At 41.2% G+C, this 15396-nt stretch overlaps 2 protein-coding genes across 2 annotated transcripts in view; one reads left to right on the forward strand and one right to left on the reverse strand.

Annotated features, from left to right (window-relative positions):
- LOC134351984 (uncharacterized) overlaps positions 1-3019 on the reverse strand; it is a 39183-nt gene extending 36164 nt beyond the window's left edge. The window contains exons 1-2 of the mRNA XM_063058977.1: positions 2991-3019; positions 2795-2871 (exon numbers count right to left, since the gene is read on the reverse strand). The gene's annotated coding sequence lies outside the window, so the exon portion shown is untranslated. The remainder of the gene's footprint in view (positions 1-2794; positions 2872-2990) is intronic.
- LOC134351987 (uncharacterized protein C7orf50 homolog) overlaps positions 1-15396 on the forward strand; it is a 440201-nt gene that overhangs the window by 199940 nt on the left and 224865 nt on the right. The window lies entirely within an intron of this gene.

The following is a 15396-nucleotide window of genomic DNA, read 5'->3' on the forward strand; positions in this document are numbered from 1 at the left end:
CTAGCTCCATCATGGGCACGAACCTCCCCATCATCGAAGACATTTTCCAAAGGTGATGCCTCAGAAAGGAATTAAGCATCATTAATACCCCCACCTCCCAGGACATAACATCTTTTCATTATGATCATCTAGGAGAAGCTACAGGCTTCTGAAGGCACATACTCCACGGTTTTGGAACAGCTTCTTTCCCTCCACCATCAGATTTCTGAACAGACAATGACTCATGAACATTACCTCACTATTTTTGCTCTTTGTGCATTACTTATTTATTTTTTAAAATATATATTTTATTGTAGTTTTTAATATATTTTATGTAATGCAATGTACTGTTGCTGCACAATATATGCCAGAGATAATAAACTTGATTCTGATTCTGATTCTGAGCTAAACTAATCAAACAGCAGACTGAAACCATTTCAGGAACATGAAGTTGTAGATGGAAAGCATGCTTTCTTGAGACATCCATGAGTGGGTTTCATTTTCTCTGTCTTTTTTGAAATAAATAATGCTGTTTTGCTGACAATTTTATTTAAGCATTCTTCACCTGTTTGGAAAATTGAAAATGCTTGAGTTACATTGGGTAACAGGGAACTTTAATGAAAAACACGAAAAACCTTAGCAAGAAAAGATTCGAAAAGGAAGTGAGATCTTCTCCTAGAAACAATGGTCTTACAAGATTGTTTGATAGCTGAAGTACGATCCTCTTAGTGGCTCCAGGCACAGGGATACTGTTTTCCTATAGTTATTCTCATTTACAAAATGTCTTCACATTTTGAATATTTGGTTATATTTGATTACCTAAGACACCAAAGTGGTGCTGGCGATCAATTACTGCAATCTGCAGCCTGTAATTTCCTTTTGGCAACTGTGATTTTGAACCATCTGAACAATCTGGCATTTTTGTGGTACCCTGAAGGATTCAGTGAACTGGACTGTTGAGAATCAGGTACAGCTGTAGCCATTGCTGGAGCAGACTTGAAGCCAGATTGAAGCAGATGGGCCCGGGCCCAGGCCCCAAGAGCAAAGAGTGAACAGATGATCAGCCAATTTAAGTGCTGAGCCAGGTTAAAAAGATTAAGGCTTTGAGGCTGAGGATGAAGGATGAACCGGTGTTCAGCTCCCTGCTCTGTCTCCTACTCGCCTTAACGCTGAACTGACTCTGCAGCTGTAGCCTCACTATCAGGCTCCTGGATGGCTGTACTCACCTCAACGCTGAACTAACTCTGCAGCTGTGGCCTGCAGCCATTAGGCTCCTGGATGGCTGTACTCACCTCACCGCTGAACTGACTCTGCAACTGTAGCCTCACTATCAGGGACTCTACAGTTCATGTTCTGTGTGTTATTTGCTTACTTTTTTATTGCTTGCCGGATTTGTTCTTTTTTTCCCTACGTTGTGTGTTTGACGGTCTTAGTTGTGTAGAGTTTTTAATGGACTCTATTGTGTTTGTTTTGTGGCTGCCTACAAGAATATGAATTTCATGGTTGTATGTGGTATTTACACTCCGATAATAAATGTACTTTGAAGATGGTTTTAATTAGCAGCTTGGACTCTCAGTACTGCATTAGACAGCCAGATTTCCTGAAATTGAAATGGTTCACTTTTATTTACCGAACTATGAATAGAAGTTCTTTTAGAGTTTGAAATAATTCATCTACAAATATTGAACTTAGAAATATTGTAACTTCCTTCTGATTTTCTGGCCTTTAGTACTGTACTGGGATTTTGTCACTCCACCAGTAACGGTATGCCTGAGTCCTAAGCAATAGATTTCCTTTTCAGAAGTTTCTTTCAGTTGCTCTTCAAAATCTACCTCTTTAACAAATCTGCCCTAATATTTGATTAAGATTTGGATTTGATTAGGGAGTTTAAGGTAAAGGGATCCTTAGCAATGTTAGCATTCATTTTGAGAGGACTAGAATATAAAAGCAAGGATGTAATGCTGAGGCTTTATAGGATATTGGTCAGTCAGCACTTGGAGTATTGTGAGCAGTTTTACCTAAAAAATAATGTTCTGGCATTGGAAAGAGTTGAGAGGACGTTCATGAAAATGATTCCAGGAATGAAAGCGTTAACGTACGAGAAGTATTTGTTTGCTCTGGGCCTGTACTCACTGGAATTTAGAAGAATGAAGGGAGATCTCAATGAAAGCTATTGACCTTTTGTCTGGATAGAGTGGATGTTGAGAAGTTGTTTCCTTTAGTGGGGGAGTCTAGGACCAGAGGGCATGTCCTCAGAGTAGAGGAGTATCCATTCGGAACAGGGATGAAGAGGAATTTCTTCAACCAGAGGGTGGTGAATCTGTGGAATTCATTGCCATGGATGGCTGTGGAGTCGAAGTCATTGCCTATATTTAAAGCAGAGGTTGATAGTTTCTTGATCTGTCAGGGTGTCAAAGGTTACGGGGAGAAGGCAGGAGAATAGGCTTGAGAGGGATAATAATTCAGCCATGATAGAGTGGCAGAGCAGTTTCAATGTGCCAAGTGGCCTAGATCTGCTTCTACGTCTTATGGTCATATTTCTTTTTGTTGCTTGGACTCAAATTTCAACACTTTGGATCAACTAATCTTGAACTCTGAAGGAAGAAAGAAATAATGGTAAAGACTTTTACCTTTTTCCAGAATAACAGAAGCAATAGACTATGTTACATTGGAAATCATCAGTGTAAATAGGTGAATACTGTAATAGATAGCAATATTATTTATTCTGTGATTAAATCAAAATTCAGAGTCATGTCAATTTATTCTTTATTAATCTTAGAGCTAGGAGTTGCTTTTGTGGTTTAAAAATATTTACCCAATCATGGATTTCCAATCCGAGTCTATCGGTGTTTCAGGAGTACAATCGTACGATCTTGTTTGGAGCTCCTTCTTCTGAATGAAAAGCAACAGCACAATCCGAAATCAGTGACCTTCCATAGATGCGTAAAGGAAACAGTTCAATCAATCCTCCCCATGACTAATTCAATCAAAATGCATATTCAATGCCTCACCAAGGTTGTTCTCATTATGCTGCTTCCACGATGTCATCATCTGGTTTTGATATCCTGTTACTATTTCACACTTTTTCTAGAACTATATCCTGTGGCAGATGATTTTGCAGCTCTTTACCAAAGATCAGTTAATGTTCTGTGACTTTGTTAATCTTGTTTTAAATCATGTGTTTCGATTAAAATGTGTTTGTACATTAGCTCATGTTAATAATTTTTGCATTGCAATACTGAGTCCTAAGTTCTTACTTCAAATAGCAATTTAAGGAGAAATTGAATATATGGACAGGCTAATTAAAGGCATATGTTGGACATAAAGGAAAAACGAGAAATTCCCTTGCAGCAAATAGATTTAAGAAATATAATGTTAAGAACACACGTTACATTTCATCATAGGGGAGAGTTTGCAAGATAAGTTATAATAGGCCTTGGACTGTGAACAGGATGGGCACCAGTGAATCAGTTAATGGCCCAATTGATGCTAAGTACAAGAGATAAAAGGAAAAAAAAATGACATACAGTTTATCTCCAGCATATCTTCTCTGGCCTTCAAGGCAAAGTTCAAAATAAAATTTATTATCTAAGTACATATATATTAACATATACTACTTTGAGATTCACTTTTTTGTGGGCATTTATAGGAAAATGAAGACGTGCAGTGGAATTTGTGAAAAAACCAATCCACAAAGGCTGACAAACAACCAATGTGCAAAAGAAGACAAATTTTGCAAATAAAAAAATAATACTGAGAGCATAAGTTGTAGTAAAGAGGCCTTGAAAGTGAGCTGGTACTTTGAAGAATGAGTTCAGGGTTGTGGTAAGTAATCCAAGCCATTTCAGGAGCTTGATGACTGTAGGATAATAATTGTTGCTGAACCTGACGGTGTGGGACCTATGGCTGGTGTACCTACTGCCTGATGGTTGTGGCAAGAAGAGAACTGAATCTGGATGGTGGGGGACTTTGATGATGGATGCTGCTTTCTTGTGGCAGCGCTCCATGTAACTGTGCTCAGTGGTGGGGGTCAGGGGAGCTTTGGCTGTGACAGTGTGGGCATTGGTGAATCTGTGCCAGGCCACGATGCATCCAGTTAGGATACCCCCCACTGTGCATCTATAGAAGTTAGTCAGAGTCTTCGATGAAATGTTGAATCTACCGAACCTAGAAAGTAAAGGAACTCAAGTGTGATGGCACTTGTCTGCTGGTCCTGGGACAGATCTGATATGATAACACCAAAGAATTTAAGACTACAGACCCTCTTCACCTCCAATTCTCTAATGAGGACTACATCATGGACCTTCAGCTTCTACTTCCTGTAGTCGATAATCAGCTCTTTGGTTTTGCTGAGAGTTTATCGCTGTGGTATCACTCAATCAGAACTTCAATCTCCCTCCTAGATACCAATTTGTCACCTGGGTTATAGACATTGAGACAAGTTACCACATTCTTCCTGGGCAATGATATGACTAAAGCCTGCTTTAAGCATGTGGGTACCGCAGACTGCCGAAGCTAGAGGTTCAATTCAAACAAACTGTATTGGGGAGTGGACCTTATCTTCAGAACTAGTGGGAATCAGTTCAGCCTCCCGCAACTATGCACAAGAATCAAGGTAACCTGGCTTTAGAAGGTGAATTTTAGTATGGAGAATATACTTGCATTTGTTCATGCTTGGAGGTTGAGCCATTGTAAGATTATTCATTGAAGTGTACAAAGAATGGGCACTTGCACTCAACAGCCATAAGACTAGAGTCCTCTACCAACATTCCTCTTGCTGCACCATGCTGCCCCCAACAATTACTGTTCATGGTGGGACTCTGTGTAATGTGGACTACTTACCATACCTCAGGAGCCACATCCTTTGTACAGTATAGAAACAGGTCTATCACATCCCGACTGTGATGCCTCTCTATGCTAATCCCGTTTGCCTGCATTAGGCCTGTATCACTCTATGCCGAGCAGTGTGTGGAATATTTAAGTATGACTAGAGTTGAACAGAGATCATGTTTCTCACACGAGAATTATTTTTAAATAAGCTTTAAAGTTCAACCCAAAACAGGAAACGTTGTGAAAATTCATTTGGGCAGAAGCCTCTCCATTCTGTTTCAAGTGTGGTTTTCTTTCGGGGTTTTGTGCAAATATGGATATCTGCCCTTCAGATATAGGCCCTCCTGTATGATGATTCTTCATCTGGGCAATAGTCTTTGAGGCAGGTAGCTACATTCTTCTTGGACACTGGTATGATGGAAACCTGCCTTAAGCAGGTAGGTACCTTGAAATGCCAAAGCGACAGATTGAATACATTCGTAAATACTCCAGATGGTTGATCAGCACCGGTCTTCAGTGCTCGACCAAATATCCCGTCTGGGCTGGGGCCAGATGCTTTCTGTGGATTCGCCCTTCAAAAGGATGCTGTCTCATTGGCTACAGAGACAAAGATCACAGGGTTATCGGGGCTGTAGGGGTTTGTGAAGGTGCCTTAATGTTCTGGTGGCCAAAGCAAACATTTTTATTTTGATGGAGTGGGGGGACCATCCTGACCATCATTTCAGGAGTGGGTCACAGAAATAGCCAAAGTGGCAGCTTTTGAACGCATGTCTTACAAACAGTTTGATAGATTGGACATCTATGCTCAAAAATGGGGCAAATATTTCGGTTTCCCTGGGTGGGGGGGGGGAATAGTGGTGAATGTAGTGGTGAAGCATATTGCTGAATGGTAGCCTTTTCTGTTATTAGACACACATGGTTATTATTTTGATATTTATTTCTGCCATGTTTTTATTTTATGGATAATTTTATGTTTTGTAAGCTATGATTTACGTTATTCCAACACTGACTCAAGGGTTCGGGGTTTAAAAACAAACAAACAAACATCTAGACTTTTAACGTATAATGTGTACAGAAAATATTGTGGCTTTAGGCTTAACTAGAAGTATTGTCCTTTATTTCAGTGGGCCCTCTTTATTATTGAAGCCTGCTCACTGTGCATGGCATCTGTGCAGTAGAAACACTCCTTCATAAGTTTTCTGCCTTCTCAACTGAATATGCTTGCAGCGATTTGCTTTCTGTCTCCATGCACATCCCAAACATGAAGGAAACTAGGTACAATGGAGCAGAGGTAATTTGCCACAGCAAAGTTCTTGGAAGAGTATATTAAGCTTACCCACAGGAAAAAAGCCCTCAGGGCTGTGGGTACTGCCAGCTAGCACAAATATTTATTAATGATCTCCATGTGAAAAATACCTTGAGATTCTTTCCACTGAACAAATAGGAATAAATCATGATAAGGAAGGAGAAAAGATTTAGAAAGAGGTAGGTTTAAATTGCTGGATGAACAGATGAATTTTGAGAGTTTTTTTTTAAACAGAAAAGAGAGGAGGAGTTCCAGTAGTTGGGATGAAACATCTCCACAAGTGACAAAATAAATCAGCAGAAAGCAGAATTTAAACAATTGTGGATTCAACTGACATCAAGACAATAAGGGTTGTGTTCTGTCAAGTCATCCACAGTATCTGTTTCTGTTGGCTTCATCTACTTTATCCAGTGCTCCTGGTGCCACCCCCTCTACAATGGTGAGGCTCAGTGTAGATTGGTCTGTCCACAATAGGCAGGGTTTCCCAGCAGCCAACCATTTAAATTCTGCTCCCCATTCCCATTCCAATATGTCTGTCTGTGCCTTCCTCTACTGCCATCATGAGGCCACTCTCAAAATGGAGGAGCAGTACCTCATGTTCCTCTTGGATAGCCTCCAACCTGATGACATGAACATCGATTATCCCGCCCCCACCTTCCCTCTTTTTCCATTCCCCATTCTAGCTCCTCTCTTACCCCTTCTCTTCTTCTCACCTGCCTATCACCTCCCTCAGGTGCCCCTCCTCCTTTCCATGATCCCACTCTCCTCTTCTATCTGATTCTTTCTACTTCAGCCCTTTACCTTTGCCCAACCATTACCTCCCAGCTTCTAACTTCATCTTCCCTACTCTCCCCCCTCCCCCAATCTGGCTTCACCTATCATCTGCCAACTTGTATTCCCCCCCCCCACCTTATTCTGGCTTCTTTCGCCTTCCTTTCCAGTCCTGATGAAGGGTCTCGGCCCAAAACATTGTATGTTTATTCCTCTTACTTTTTACAATCCCGCCTCTTTCTGTGTTGATGGAGCTTTCAGTCAGCCAAATCCAGCAAAACAAACAGAGTAAGTGGTTCCCAAATTGCACTCAAATCCAAAAAAATGAGCTTGGAAAAGGCGAATGTAGGGTGTATGGTTTTAGTAGCAGGCTTTGGCTGTTCCTGTGCCCTGCCTCCTTACTGACAAAGGGAAAAAGAACAAATATTTATAGAAAGTGAGGGATTAGGAAGGAAATTAAAATTAATCATTGTTTAGTTAATCTTTGGTGATGATATTCCCAACTACTATTCTCTGAATATAATTGCAATAAAAATTTTTTTTAAAAGGCAAAAACCAGGACACAAGATAGGAGGGCTTGAGTTAAAAGAAGTTGTTTCACCTGGGAATGGTTTTCTCTGGAGCGAATGAGGGTGAGAGGAGTTAATAAAATCATGTGGGAAGCAGATATGGTGAAAAGTCACATCTTTTTTCCAAGATAGGAGAAACTTGAATGCATAGGTTTAAGGTGAGTTTGAAGAAATTTAAAGGTGGAATTGCAGTAAGTTTTTCACAGAGAGGGTGCTCCATGTATTTTGTGAGCAGCTAGAAGAAGTAGTAGAGCCAGGCATTATTACAGCTTTTAAAAGACTTTGAACTGGTACATGGACAGGAAAGATTTAGAGAGATATGGGCCAAATACAGGCAGATAGGACGAGTTTAAGGTGCCTGAATTGGCATGGATGAGTTGAACCTGTTTCTATGATTTATAATGATTTGTCTCTGTGCACTTGTGGAAAGATAAGACTCTTGGCAATGTGGAGGATCAGAGGTATCTTGGGGTCGGAGTCCATAGGACGCCCAAAGCAGCTGCGCAGGTTGCCGCTGTGGTTAGGAAGGCATATGGTGTATTGGCCTTCATTAATCATGGAATTGAATTTAGGAGCTGAGAGGTAATGTTGCAGCTATATAGGACCCTGGTCAGATCCCACTTGGAGTACTGTGCTCAGTTCTGGTCACCTCACTACAGGAAGGATGTGGAAACCATGGAAAGGGTGCAAAGGAGATTTACAAAGATGTTGCCTAGATTGGGGAGCAGATCTTATGAAAACAGGTTGAGTGAACTCAGCCTTTTCTCCTTGGAGCGATGGAGGATGAGAGGTGACTTGATAGAGGTGTATAAGATGATGAGAGCCATTGATTGTGTGAGTAGTCAGAGGCTTTTTCCCAGGGCTGAAATGGTTGCCACAAGAGGACACAGGTTTAAGGTGCTGGGGAGTAGGTACAGAGGTGATGTCAGGGGTAAGTTTTTTACTCAGAGTGGTGAGTGTGTGGAATAGGCTGCCAGCAACGGTGAAGGCGGATATGATAGGGTCTTTTAAGAGACTTTTGGATAGATACATGGAGCTTAGAAAAATAGAGGGCTATGGGTAAGTCTAGTAATTTCTAAGGTAGGAACATGTTTGGCACAACTTTGTGGGCTGAAGGGCCTGTATTGTGCTGTAGGTTTTCTATGTTTCTATAAGCAGAGATATCATGTTGACAATTTTGTCAAAATTCATTTTGTTTTTGCTGATTATCGCTGTATTTTATGTGCTGTTCCATCAAACCTTTCTTACCTAAATTGGCTTCCTAACCCAGTGTATTTAAAACTTAAAGCAATGTACTCAAAATGCTGAAGGAACTCAGCAGGTCAGGCAGCATCTATGGAAGTGAATAAACAGTCGATGTTTCGGGCCGAGACCCTTCACCATTATTGGAAAGAAAGGGGGAAGAGGCCAGAATAAAAAAAGTGGGGGAGGGGAAGGAGGATAGCTAGAGGGTGATAAGCGATGCTGGTTGGATAGGAAAGATAAAGGGCTGGAGAAGAAGGAATCTGATAGGGGAGGAGAGTGGACTATAGGAGACAATAGACAATAGGTGCAGGAGTAGGCCATTTGGCCCTTCGAGCCAGCACCGCCATTCACTGTGATCATGGCTGATCATCCACAATCAGTGTCCAGTTCCTGCCTTATCCCCATAACCTTTGATTCTGCTATCTTTAAGAGCTCTATCCATCTCTTTCTTGAAAGCATCCAGAGACTTGGCCTCCACTGCCTTCTGGGGCAGAGCATTCCACATATCCGCCACCAAGGAGAAAGGGAGGGAGGAGGGGACCTGGGGGTGGGGTGGGGGGGGGTTGATAAGCAGGTGGGAAGAGATAAAAGGGTGGGGTGGGGTGGGGGGGGGTTGATAAGCAGGTGGGAAGAGATAAAAGGCCAGAGTGGGGAAGAGAAGAAGTGGCGGGTTGGGTGGAGTTTTTTTTACAGGAAGGAGAAATCGATATTCATGCCATCGAGTTGGAGGCTACCAAGACGGAATATAGGGCATTACTTCTCCACCCCGAGGGTGGCCTCGTCGCAGCACAAAAGGAGGCCATGGACCGACATGTTCTGATTCCCATTCCTGTTCCGACATGTAAACACAGCCAGCTCCATCATGGGCACCCACCCCCCCAGCATCGATGACACCTGCGAAAGGCGATGCCTCCAGAAGGTAGCAAACATCACTAAGTATACCTGTCACCCAGGACATGCCCTTTTCTCATACCGCCATTGAGATGGCACAGGAGCCTGACAACACACACTTAACGTTTCAGGAACAGCTTCTTCCCCTTTGCCATCAGATTTCTGAATGGACAATGAACCTATGAACTCCACCTCACTATATATTTTTGCTCTTTTTTTGCAATACTTAATTATATTTTTTATTTATATTTCTTATTGTAATTTATTGTTTAAAATATTATTATGTATTGTAATGTTATGCTGCCGCAAAACAACAAATTTCTTGACACATGCTGGTGATGATGAACCTGATTCTGGTATCTATTTTTAATGTCTTTTGTGATGAAAATAAAGATACCACCTAAACAGAAGCTTCTGCTGTGTAATGTTTCAATGAATGAATTTGCTGTTACTGAAATTGCCGCCTTGTGTTTTATTTTGTAGCCTCCCATTGACAACTTATTAAATATATTCCTTCAATATTATATATAAAAAGTATTTAATATTGGGCAATTGCCCTTTGGAGAGCTATTGAGCGGATAGTTTGAACTTGCATCTCCTCTAGACTGATCATTATTCCTAGAAATCTGCTCTTTGATTGTCATACCCTACAATCCCCACTGGTGTGTGATTGATCCAATGTTTGGTGAAGACGACACTTTATGATGGGAAAGAACAGTCATCAGAGGATCAAGCTTCCGTGTCACGAACAATTGGCCCCCACTTATAGATACAGTGCCCTTGAGCACGGCACTTAATCACACATTGCTCTAGTCTGTGCGAGGAGTGACGCTCCACACAGACTTCCAATCTGCACCTTGCAAGGCATGAAAATGCCCAATGCAGGCCTCTCGTGGTCTGAGTCGACGTTCCCTCCCCTCCCTCCTATGGATACAGGTTGAGTACCCCTTATTTGAAATTCCAAAATCCGAAAACCTCCAAAAATCCTTTTTTTTTGAGTGCTGACATAACATCACACTTGGAAAATTCTGCAAGATGCTGGGAAAGTCTCCGCGCAGCACAGACATTTCTGAGAAGTGACCTCACATATTGTAATGAACAGAAGTTCATGAAAAATAGAAAACGGCGGCATAAAGTGAATATTGAAGATCTCAGTCATGCATCGTCAGCTTTGGAGTGAACGCATGCCGCTTAACCGTATGCTGATCACGAAACAAGCAAAGATCTATCACAATGAACTGAAAATTGAAGGTAATTGAGAGTATGCAGCTGGCTGGTTGCAAAAATTTAAGAAAAGGTACAGCATTGAATTCTTAGAGTGTCTGTTGATCACGAAAATCTAGTACCAGAGCAAGTTTACTACGCGGATTGTTTTCAGAATCAGGTTTATTATCACTGGCATGTGACGTGAAATTCGTTAACTTAGCAGCAGCAGTCCAATGCAATACAAAATCTAGCAGAGAGAGAAAAAAATCAATAATAAATAAAATAATAATAATAAACAAGTAAATCAATTACTTATTGAATACATTTTAAAAAGTGCAAAAACAGAAATAATGTATGTCTTTTAAAAAGTGAGGTAGTGTCCAAATATTCAATGTCCATTTAGGAATCGGATGGCAGAGGGGAAGAAGCTGTTCCTGAATCACTGAGTGTGAGCCTTCAGGCTTCTGTACCTCCTACCTGATGGTAACAGTGAGAAAAGGACATGCCCTGGGTGCTGAATGTCCTTAATAATGGACACTGCCTTCCAGAGACACAGCTCCCTAAAGATGTCCTGGGCACTTTGTAGGCTAGTGTCCAAGATGGAGCTGACTAGATTTACAACCTTCTGCAGCTTCTTTCGGTCCTGTGCAGAAGCCCCTCCATACCAGACAGTGATGCAGCCTGTCAGAATGCTCTCCACAATACAACTATAGAAGTTTTTAAGTATATTTGTTGACATGCCAAATCGCTTCAAACGCCTAATAAAGTATAGCTGCTGTCTTGCCTTCTTTATAACTACACCGATATGTTTTTATACAGTATATAAAACCTAAAAAAAAGTAAAATACAAATACAATACACTGTAAACTTTTAATCAAAGCATGGCATTGATGGTGGAGAACTGAAAGCCTGCCATTGTTTGTTGTTCAATTGTTCTCCCAATACTTTATTGTCGCCAAACAATTGATACTAGAACATACAATCATCACAGCGATATTTGATTCTGTGCTTTCTGCTCCCTGGAGTACAAATCAATAGTAAATATTAAAAATTTAAATTATAAATCATAAATAGAAAAGGGAAAGTAAGGTAGTACAAAAAAAACCCGAGGCAGGTCCGGATATTTGGAGGGTGCTGCCCAGATCCGGGTCAGGATCCGTTCAGCAGTCTTATCACAGTTTGAAAGAAGCTGTTCCCAAATCTGGCCGTACGAGTCTTCAGGCTCCTGAGCCTTCTCCCGGAGGGAAAAGGGATGAAAAGTGTGTTAGTCTCGTTGGGTCGTGTTAATACTGTTGTGCTGCCTTTGTTATCCTGCACACAGTATAGTTTCATTTATCAGTAGTATGTAATAACTTTTACTCTTAAGTATACGTGTGTGATGAACAAGTGCAAGTCAAAGGCTGCTTACTGGTAGCATATCAATTGAGTCAGAAATGATGGCAATCCCAAGCAATCTCATTATATATTCCAGATTCCAAAAAAATTGAAAACCCAAAACACATCCAGCCCCAAGAATTTTAAATAAGGGATACTCAACCTGTATTTGGATTGTAGCAATCAACTCTGATTAAGATCAGAAATTAAAGAAAAAATGTTCAATAACATGTATTAGTAGAAAGTGAATTCATACTTTTCTTCCAAGCTGCACATCCATCTCACATCCCAAAATGAAACATGCATATTTTAGTATAGTGTGTGATCATAAGGTCATAAATCTTCCTGAGGCTTGGTTTTTCACACTCTCTTCCCTCAAGATGAAAAGTCCATCTACAGAAACCATCCTCACCACTTTTTGTGCTGAGCTTTGCCAAACTTCTTTCATGATATTGATGTTAATCAGAGATTTCAACTTTCCTTTCTAGTCAAGAATCATAATATGCCGGAGTCCTGCCTGCTTTAAATAACTCGGTAAAGCTATGCCAATTCAAGTATGCAACCTCAAATATCAGATATTGTCAACTGAGTTGAATGTATGGTATTTACTGCAAACTGCCTTACTTCAATTGCAGTATGTTGAAGAATTTACTGTGATGATATCATAAAATGTTATTTAACCAAAAAACATCAATAAATTTTTAACTATTACATAACAGCCTGTGGCACAAGACTTGCTCAATGTTTACAATGTTGGTTAGGGGTACATAAGTTTGCACGGGTGGGTGAAGAGCTAATAAAATGGCATCTGCTGTTGACTTGTAGGCAAATTGGAGTAGATCCAAATTGCTTTCAGGCAGGAGTTGATATGTTTATCACCAACCTCTGAAAGCACGTCATCACAGAGGATGTAACTGCTGTTAGATGATGGCCACTGAGGCAGCTTACCACGTTCTTCTTAGGCATTGGCAGAATTGAAGCTTGCTTGAAGTAGGTGGGTGCCTCAGACTTCTGAAGCAAAAGATTAAAGGTATCTGAACACTCCAGTGGATTGATCAGCACAGATCTTTAGTACTCAGTCAGGTAGCCTGTCTGGGCCAGATGCTTTCTGTGTGTTCTTCCTTCTAATGGATGCTCTCACATTAGCCTCAGAGACTGAAATCGCATGATCATCAGGGGCTGTGGAAATTTGTGAAGATTCCTCCATATTTTGATGGTGAAAGTGAGCATAGAAGGCATCTGGGATTGAAAGCTTTGCTGTCACTTATGTTGCTTGGTTTCACTTTGTAGGAGGTGATAGCAGTCAAACCCTGCCCCACCTCTTGAACATGTCTCAGTGATTCGTTTGGTTCAGAATTGGCACTTGGCATCAGAGATTGTACTTGGACCTCTTATATTTTACTTGGTCGCCAGATCTGTACGCCACTGTTCTGGCCCTCAGCAGATTGCAGATCTCATGATTCATCCAGGCTTCTAGTTGGGGAAGATTCTGATGATTTTGTGGGGACACACTTCTCTGCGACTGTTTTAATGAAGTTTATGATAACCGTGGTGTGTTGGTTTAAATCTTCTGATGAGTTCTTGAACGTGGCCTAGTCCACTGACTTGAAGCAATCCTGTAGCTGCTCATCTGCCTTCGGTGATTACCTCTTTGTTTTCCTTATCTGTGGAGCCTTTGATCTTTTGTGCATTTACCAGATTCAGTTTCAGGCTGAGACCCTTCAGGGCTCAATTATGTCAACTCCTGATGAAGTGTCTTGGCCTGAAACGTCGTCTTTTTCTCCACAGATCTGCCTGAACTGCTGAGTTTCTCCAGAGTTGTATGTGTGTTGATTCTATTTTAAAAGTGCCTGTTGTACTGTTGCTAATGGAAACCAGATTAGAGATCTGTCTTGATCACAAGATAGTGAACCATCAAGTATTGGAAAGGGTAATGTGATGGAACCAAATCAACATTCAAGTTAGGTTGCTAAACTTTTCAACAAAGGTCATTACATTTGTTACAACATAGTGCAGTACATGAGAGTAAAATGACCATGTGCAGCAATGTGTATATATGGGAATTCTCCAATTAAAATGCTGTTGTTTGTAATAGTTTATTCTTATCTATGGACACTGCCAAAATGCAAATTATACACTTCAAAACAAGCTGTGTCCAATGTATTTTTACCGAGACATTTTTTTAAAATACAGAGTTTTCTCCACAACTTTTCTGCTCTCCTGAAATAATCAACTCCCGGGGGCTCACACTCCACAGACCCCGAATTTCTTCCTGCACATGCTGTACGGTTGGTTACTGATGTGTGACCCATGACAGATGTATTTGGCAACAATCCAATGACGAACAACATAAGTAGATAGACAGATAGATACTTTATCTTTACCCAAAGGAAATTACAGTGTCACAGTAGCATTACAAGCGCACAGATATAAATATTAGAAGAGAAGTAGAAAAAATAAAAAAATGTTACCACAAATAGTATAACAGGAGGGTGTCATCACTTCCCTGGCTATGGGCTGACTTATTACAGAGCCTAATGGCCGAGGGTAAGAATGGCCTCATATAGCGCTCTTTGGAGCAGCACAGTTGTCTTGGTCTATTACTAAAAGTGCTCCTCTGTTCAGCCAAGGTGGCATGCAGAGGGTGAGAATCATTGTTCAGGATTGCCAGGATTTTCTGTAGGGTCCTTTGTTTTACCACAGCGTCCAGTGTGTGCAGTAAGAGAGCCAGTCTTTCTAATCGGTTTACAGAGCCTGTTGGCATCACCTGTGTTGATGCCATTGCCCCAGCACACCACTGCATAGAAGATTGTACTGGCAACAACAGACTGGAGAAACATGTGAAGGAAAGGCCTGCATACTCCAAAGGACCTCAGTCTCCTCAGGAAGCAGAGGCAACTCTGGCCTCTGTGTTGGTGCTCTACTCAAGTCTGTCATCTGCTTGGGGAAAGTAACTGTTTTTGAGGCTGGTGTTCCTGGTGTGGATACAAAGTAACCTCCGCCCTGATGGAAGTGGGACAAGCAGTCCATGAGTATGTTCCGGGGGTTCTTTCTTTCATTATGCTGCTGGCCCTTTCCCAGCACCTTTCTGTATATTGGCAGGTGGGCTGGTGCCTACCCATCATAAAGGTAATGCGTTGGGCAGTTTTGACTACCAGTTGTCGAGCCTTCTTGTCCGTTGCTGTGCAGTTTCCGTACCATGTAGTGATGCAGCTTGTTAGGATG

Source organism: Mobula hypostoma, chromosome 9, assembly GCF_963921235.1.
Source record: "Mobula hypostoma chromosome 9, sMobHyp1.1, whole genome shotgun sequence".
Taxonomy (NCBI): Eukaryota; Metazoa; Chordata; class Chondrichthyes; order Myliobatiformes; family Myliobatidae; genus Mobula; species Mobula hypostoma.